This window comes from Montipora capricornis, chromosome 1, assembly GCF_036669925.1.
Source record: "Montipora capricornis isolate CH-2021 chromosome 1, ASM3666992v2, whole genome shotgun sequence".
Classification (NCBI taxonomy): Eukaryota; Metazoa; Cnidaria; class Anthozoa; order Scleractinia; family Acroporidae; genus Montipora; species Montipora capricornis.
Genome location: NC_090883.1, coordinates 7788391 through 7795883, shown reverse-complemented (window position 1 = coordinate 7795883; position 7493 = coordinate 7788391). Strand labels below are relative to the sequence as shown.

The window sequence follows — 7493 nt, the reverse complement described above, 5'->3', positions numbered from 1 at the left end:
AAAATACTTGGAATAAGAATCTCTCTAAGACTAAGACTTAAATAGGCTAAAAAATATACAATGCAATCAAAATAACAAATAAGAACAATAAAAACAATGATATGAGAGGAAAAAGGTATTAGACCACTAGGGTATTGCATAATAGTGTAGAGAAAATGATGCAACAAATTCCCAAGTCAAAGCCTTTGAACAAAGGCGCTTTCTAGCTCACAATGCCATTTTCGGGACAGGATCCGAAAAAAAGGCCTTTGAAAATCCTAGTCATCAGCACCCGAAATCAAGCATTGTGTGCTATACTCTCAGCCCCGTAACAAAATCCTTGATTGAGCCTTTGAACAAAAGAATCCCTAAATTTATAAAATATAAAAAATAAAAAGGACAACACTTGTGAGTGGTGAAAATAAGGTGTTAATTGTATCTTATTCTATTCCTAGAGTGGAATTCAGATCTTTTATTCAAACCATAAGGTTGAAGGGTGCAAAGTTGTGCACTCCAGAAAGCTTCTCTTGTAAGCAGACGATGGTCGAGGCTATTTTGATCGCTAAAATTACCAATTTGTTCAATGATGACGAAAACGAAATCCGACAAAACATGAGTTTCTTTATTAAAGTGTATTGCCACTTCACAAGTGTTCTTCTTTGTGCTCATGGCCGATTTGTGGTTTCGAAATCTGACTTTAAACTCGTTAGTGGTTGATCCTACATACTGAACATTACATTTGTTACAGGTGATCAAGTAAACAACATTTTTAGATTTACAATGAAGGTGTTGTCTGATGAAATATTTCCTGCTATATATATATATATATATATATAGTGGTGAGTGTACAAATAGCGACAGTGAACTACCAAGTGATCCTTGAATGAAAAGCATATTATGCCGTGAGTGGGCATCGAACCCGCGTCCCCCTGGGTACTAGTCGGGTGTGCTAACCACTGCCCCATCACGACAATATTAGAACGAAACAACAAATCGCCAATTGAAGTCACAGCGTCTACATCAACTGTATTCTTAAGGTGATTGCAACGAACTACATCAATGTATCTGTGAACGTTTTGTTCATCGTACCTTGCAAAGACATTTCAACATTCGGCAGTATGTCAGAAAAAGCTCAAGACGAAATATGGGCTTCACAGGTAGCCCAATAAAAGAAACAGGTTGTGTATCGTTTGCATGAGGGTCCCTTTACCAGCTTTACTTCGAGACCAGGTGGAATTCTGCAATGCTAACATCAGTCAGGCATATCAACAATAAAGAGTGTAGTTAAGACCTCCACTTAAAGGTTTTGTTTTGTAGTTATGTGAAACAAACAAAGACCACGCGGGGGCTGCCAAGTGGCGGCAAACTGTCGTCGACTCCGACCACAACATCGCGTGTTGCTAAAATTAGAGCTTAAAAACAATTGAAAAAAACGCCCTTTTACCACGGATATATGACTTCCTGTTGTTTTAGTTATTAAGTGCAACGTTCAAGCTCTATTAAGGTCCTGCATTAAATCACAGCTGGATAATGAACTTAATTAAGAAACATCGCAACAAAGCTCAAAATAAAATCAAGTGTTCAATGAAAAACCGAGTTTCTCTCTCAAAATCACTTAAGGGATAAAGCAGACAACGTCACGACAGCCTTTTTTTAGCAGTAACTTATAAACCGAGAAAAGGAAAGAAAAAGGCGAGGGAAAATTCTATCATACCGAGTTATGACACTAGCATTTAGTTTCTAAGAACGCACGGCTTATGACCTCGTCCAAGATTCTGGATAACACCTCACTGCTCGAATCTTGTCACGTGTTCAGCATGTTTACCTGTACACGTCTTTATCGAGGTCAGGCGGCGTATAAAAATGAAAAATAACGAAGAGGCGGCCAAAAACGCAATTTACCTTACATGCAATACAAGCTGTACAAGTGATAATTTAAATTATAATCGGTGATTTCAGTAAACTATTTCTTTCAGAGTAAGAAAAGAGAAATCGTATGTATGTATGCATTTTATTCAACACCGGCGGTATTTAATTCATCAGGTACAAAACCTAAGACCTAAATACATCATATCCTAACTAAATCTAATGTTTTAAAATTCACAAAAAACAAACTAAAACATAAAAACTGCTTCACGTGAATGCCGTGTCTAAGAATAAAGAATTTAATGAATAGAGTAGTACGAGTTTAGCTGTCGACAAAAATCATGTGTTTACGTTGACTTGTGCACTCTTGACACTGCCCGCGTTTTAATCACCAAGTGAATGCGTCAGAGTTTATGTTGCCGGTAAAATCCGTCCTCAGTTTTTTTACCTAGGTCAAATTGCTGATCTTCATTTTACCTAGGTTGAATACGCACTCACTGGCAGATGAATTGAAGAAACTTTTTTTGGAGCATAAATTAAGCCTAGAGAAAATTAGGGTCAGGTTAGGATTAGTTTTGGTTATTATATATGGATGTCAATTGACTTTTTATTCAAAAGTAAATAATGAAAAGAGCTGTGTTGGGTTGAGCGGGTTCGTCGTTGTAGTGTGGTGGTGAAGACACAGGACACAGGACACAGGACACAGTTCGAGCTCGCTTACTGTGTTGTAATGTTGAGACTGAATGGATAAGTGTATGAATACGGAAACCGATAAGATCACACGAAACGCCACGAGATTGTGTTGATATGCGTAAGACAGAGCTCGAGCGGAAGGTACAGGTGTTCTCGGACCTTTTTGGGGGGTTGATAGCTGCTTCAAACATTCAACCTAGTAAAATGAGTATCACCAATTTAACCTAGGTAAAACGGATTCAACCTGATAACGGATTTGACCGACAACCTTTACATCGCTTGTGCTTATGTTGGATCGTAAATGTAAATCAGTCCTTATCCTTAAAAGCAGCCAAAAATTTAGTTGTTAGGTACGAAATTTGAACTATTAGGATGAACGCAGTATAATTTCTGTGCAACTTATTTGGTCAAACCATGACATCCTTGAAGGAAATGATGGTTGTGGAGAAAAATCAGAAAAATAGCAGCATAGAGAGAGAGGGGAGAAGAGAGAGGAGTAAGGGAGGAGGAGGATAGGGAGGGAAGGGGATGAGGAGGGGAGGGTAGCTTCTTTCCTTCCAAGCAGCATGACGTGAGAACTGAAGAAGGTATCTCGCACTCCCAAGGGAAACTAAGAGACAGAGAAGGAATTAGAATAGTAAAATGGCCGTGGTAAGTAAATTTAACAAAGGTTACTTTGGATGTTCTATAGTAATGAAAATCAGTTTTCCTGAACGTCCGCAACTACATGACGCAGTATGAGCTTACCAAAAAAGAAAAGAAAGTGTTATGTGGTGCCGCTCCAAGCATAGTGTGGCCGTCTCGTGAAAGTCTTCCCCTTCTATTCAAACTAAGAATAGCAACAGAAAATGGCAACCAACTGAGCCACCAAGCCAACTGGGAAGTACTTTAAGTAACAACCAGTTCAAATCTATTTCGACCAGTTTTTCTTACAGACGGATTGCAAAAACAAATGGGAATAAAGCCCAGAAACATCAGACTTTCTCGTCAAAGTGCATACATGTTCCGATAGGTCTTCCTTCCTCCACGAATTTGAGTTAGCACACTGTCAGTTCAATGTGGTTAGTGCCACACCTGCAAAAATGTCAAAATGTCTTTATAAAATTAATTTCTGAGACTTGTCACTTCGATTTTCAAGATACCTTAGAGTCATTGTCTTTTTTTAGCTTTCAAGTCCATCATGGGAATGAAAAATAATGATATCTCCTTTAAAACATATCCGCACACCTCGATGGTTATCGGCCTCCAGAGATTCCACTTGCAAATTATGTAATTAACGCCCTCATGCATATGCATCCGCCTTTCCCTTGGAATGATGATTGTCAGCTACGAAAGGGAACCTTGTATGAATTGGTCAATTTTGCTAAAAAAAAATTCCAGGAGGGGACAGCGAGCTTTCTAACTTGGATTTTTAATAAACACTTAACTGGAAAATCTACTATGGCTTCAAACTCGAAATTCTGCTTCTGTTTTCAGGCGAGAATCGAAATGTTGAAATCCAATTACTCTTTGGAAATGCGCCTAAACAGAGTGGCCTCTACTAACTCTGGCCTAAACAACAACAATTACAACTGAAGTTAAAGGTCAAAAGCTCTACAAAAGAGAGTAACAGTTGTCAATATAGTTGGCCATAGCAGACTTTGAAAGGGTCCCTCCTTGAGTTCCTTTTTACTGAACACAGACATTCATCAAGAAAAACACGAAGACCATCATTGCGTCAAAGATAGGAGACAGGCTAAATACTCGGTAGTTGCTGTTTGGCAGTAACTACTCAGTTTATTGTCATCGAAGGTCTCCCTTCACAAGAAAATATTTCATGAACTGTGGGGAAAAAGCCTTAAGCTGGCATCGATATAAAGAGTTTTATTTCTCAGGAAACTTTTTTCAGTCATCACTTACCCTAACACGTAACAACTGGAGAAGGATATTAGACAGAGTGAAGTGTCAAATAGCTAGGAAAGTTGACGGCTGATGTTATACACACGCAGTGCTCATGATTCCACCATTGAATGTTTGACTCAAGGCAGATCATAAATCAGTCATGTGCAGATGGCATTTACATAAACGTTTGCAACAATTGAATTATACGAGCTTGGTCTCAACACATTGGAACGTATGCTTCCCAACTAAAAGTATGACTTGTAGAATGTTGTCCTCGGAAATTCCACAACATTAAGTACATTTCATGACGCTTTAACCAAAACGTCTTGCTTTGAGTGCAGAGCTAAATTCATCTTATCTCTTTTAATGCCTTTTTTTTTCTTTATCTATCCTTGTCCTGAGACGGCTGTCGTTTATCCGAAGTCTGATCCCCACTTTTTTGCTTAATTTATCACAACTAGCAGGTTAGATTTGAAAAGTTGAAATTTAAATTTATCATTTATAGCGTCGTACAAACAAAATAGCATACGTCGTAAACTTAACAAACAATAAAACACATCCAAATACGCATGCACCTATTTTCAACTACGTACCACACACGATGATGAAAAGCCCGGAACAACAATATAGAATGGAGTAATGATATCATTTGCTTTTCAAAAGTATCAGTCGTCCAAAGTAAGTCACAAACATACCTGCCAAAGCGGTGATCCGACTGCAAATGATTGCACAGAGAAAGCATATTGTTGACCCTCGTCAAGTGCAAGCAATGAGCTGCTTTGTGTAAAAAAGTCAAACCCAAGAGACCTGTAACCGATCAAAGTGCTAATCAGAATAGGCAACAATACTTTGCATAGCAAAGAGAACCTACATTCAAAATACTTGCTGTACACAGAAAATGAAATGGGAAAATAGGTCAATTTACCCTTTAACTTTCCTTTTCAAACATGTGCTTCCAGTGAAGACGATGGGAGTTAGTACGCTGGCAAACTTCTTCGAAGACCCGCTCATGCATGATCAGTAAATGTATGTCGTATCCAAGTTTTTCGCCTTTCGATTACGCTACAAAAGTCGGAGACCTTTGGGATTTTTAACAGAAACCGTGTACGGACCTTTTGTATGCCTGATTTACTGAGCCAACAGCTGTCACGTTGACCAAGCCTTGGGGATTACGACCTTTGCACTGGTCGCCATGATTTCCAGTGTTTGTCTTACCGATCTCTTCTCCAGATCTCCCTCGAACTAAATTTGAAGAGATGTCAATTTTTAGCGATTTGTAATGAGATCATATGAAGTGCATGCAGTTTTGTATGCGTGTGGAAGGGGTTGTAGAAATAGGAAGTTCTTCGTATGCGAGTCAGTTTTCGGATGTTTACACCGGCTGACATTGAGCACCGTTCTATCGACGAGAGTTTACGTTTACTTTGTTTGAACGTTTTATTGGCCCCGTCGGAAGGGTCGGAGTCTTTAGCATGATTCCTGCTCAGGTTTCCTAGTTTTTTCCCCAACTTGGAACTTATATTTCGGGTTTTTTTTTCTTTTTTGCCAGGTTTTTCCTGACCGCCCGAGTATCTTTTAGAGATGCGCACTCAATTCTGAGTTATCAATTATGAGTTATCACTTGGTCGAATACATTGCCAACAATTGGTGATTATAGCGGTTTTTTTTGTTTTGTTTTGTTTTTTTTTGATGAGTGGATTACTCAGGATGTGCAGATTGGCAGTCTTTTGTCTTTTTTGCTTGCGTTGGCCCCTGCTGTCGAACTGTAATTGAATAGCCTTCGGTATTCTTGTACTATTTCAGATACTGAACTTCTCTGGTTGATGTTCACTGCATAATTAGGTCTCATTGAAAGTGCCACTCTAGAAGGACCAGCAAAACTGCTCTTTCCTGAAGATCCAGCAGTTGACACTGTACTTGTTATCATCTGTTATCATTCAACATCTGAAACATGTGCAGTTCAACTTAATTTGCTAACTTGAGCTAACAAGAGGGAGTTTCGAATAATAGAGGGTTGGTGTTACGTTTACGGAGATGAACTTTGATCGTTGTTACTGAGAATCTTTATTTCCTAATTAACACTGAGACATCAAGAAAGTTGAAGGATTGATTGTTCACTTTAATAGCAGCTTTGTTTAATTTCCTCTTCACGTTTACAGAATTTCCTTTCGAGATTAGCAGTAGAAAGCATTGTTTATTTTTATTCCCCCTACGTCAAGGTGTTAATTAAACGGAGCTCTTTATCCAACGGAGGCAAAATCCAATGAAAGTCACGCTTGTTATGTTCTACTATTTTTGTTCGTCCTTTTCGCTGGATCTGTGGGGTGTTTTTTTGTTTCTCTTATTCCGAAATATTGTATACACGAGTTTGAAGCTTGCTAACTGTCTCATACATCACGGTGGTGGACCTGGCGAACTCTGCTGCACAACACCAAGTGTCTGCGGCACCGGGAACGCGATAGTTTAAACGCGATAGTTGAAAATAATCGGAATTCAACAGACTTCCGACCTTCAGTCAGACCTTCACGGCAACCTTTCTAACCATTGTGTAACGAAGTCAGACGTTTTGCCACTTGCAGAAGAGCATTTCGCAGATCTTTTATTTGGTTGCTGTTTTCCATTCAAAATACGGTAATGTTAAAATACGGAAATGAATGCCTTAGATGCAAGATCCACAAGTGGGTGAAGGGAAGCCTAATCAGTTTCACACGATGGCGAGGCTTCTGACCCATGATGTCATTTCTTGACATCCCATAATTTTTGGCGGATTTACATCCAACATTAGCCACAACATTGGACTTGACAGGGCACTTGTTTTGAACTCGGTATCAGCGACGTAAAATGCATATTTGATCTTTCAAGTTGAACGTTGATACGTGTTGTCCGACTTTGCATAGAAATGTTCGAAGTTGAATTCAGAGAATATAAATGCCGCAAGGCAAATACTACAACGTGTACGCCAAAGCATACAAAAGAGAATCTTGAAATAACCGCACTAAATTTTACATAGATCTATATAACAACAAAGAACGAAGTGACACTTACATAACTATCCCGGATTGGACCAAAGAACA

At 38.9% G+C, this 7493-nt stretch overlaps 1 long non-coding RNA gene across 1 annotated transcript in view; it reads right to left on the bottom strand.

The window, feature by feature from the left end:
- Window positions 1-5119: 5119 nt before the first annotated feature.
- The window catches only part of LOC138051203 (uncharacterized), a 2429-nt gene continuing 55 nt past the window's right edge, over window positions 5120-7493 (bottom strand). Inside the window, exons 1-3 of the long non-coding RNA XR_011132745.1 lie at window positions 7465-7493; window positions 5345-6363; window positions 5120-5226 (exon numbers count right to left, since the gene is read on the bottom strand). The exon at window positions 7465-7493 is cut by the window's right edge and continues 55 nt beyond it. This is a non-coding gene — a long non-coding RNA (uncharacterized lncRNA). The remainder of the gene's footprint in view (window positions 5227-5344; window positions 6364-7464) is intronic.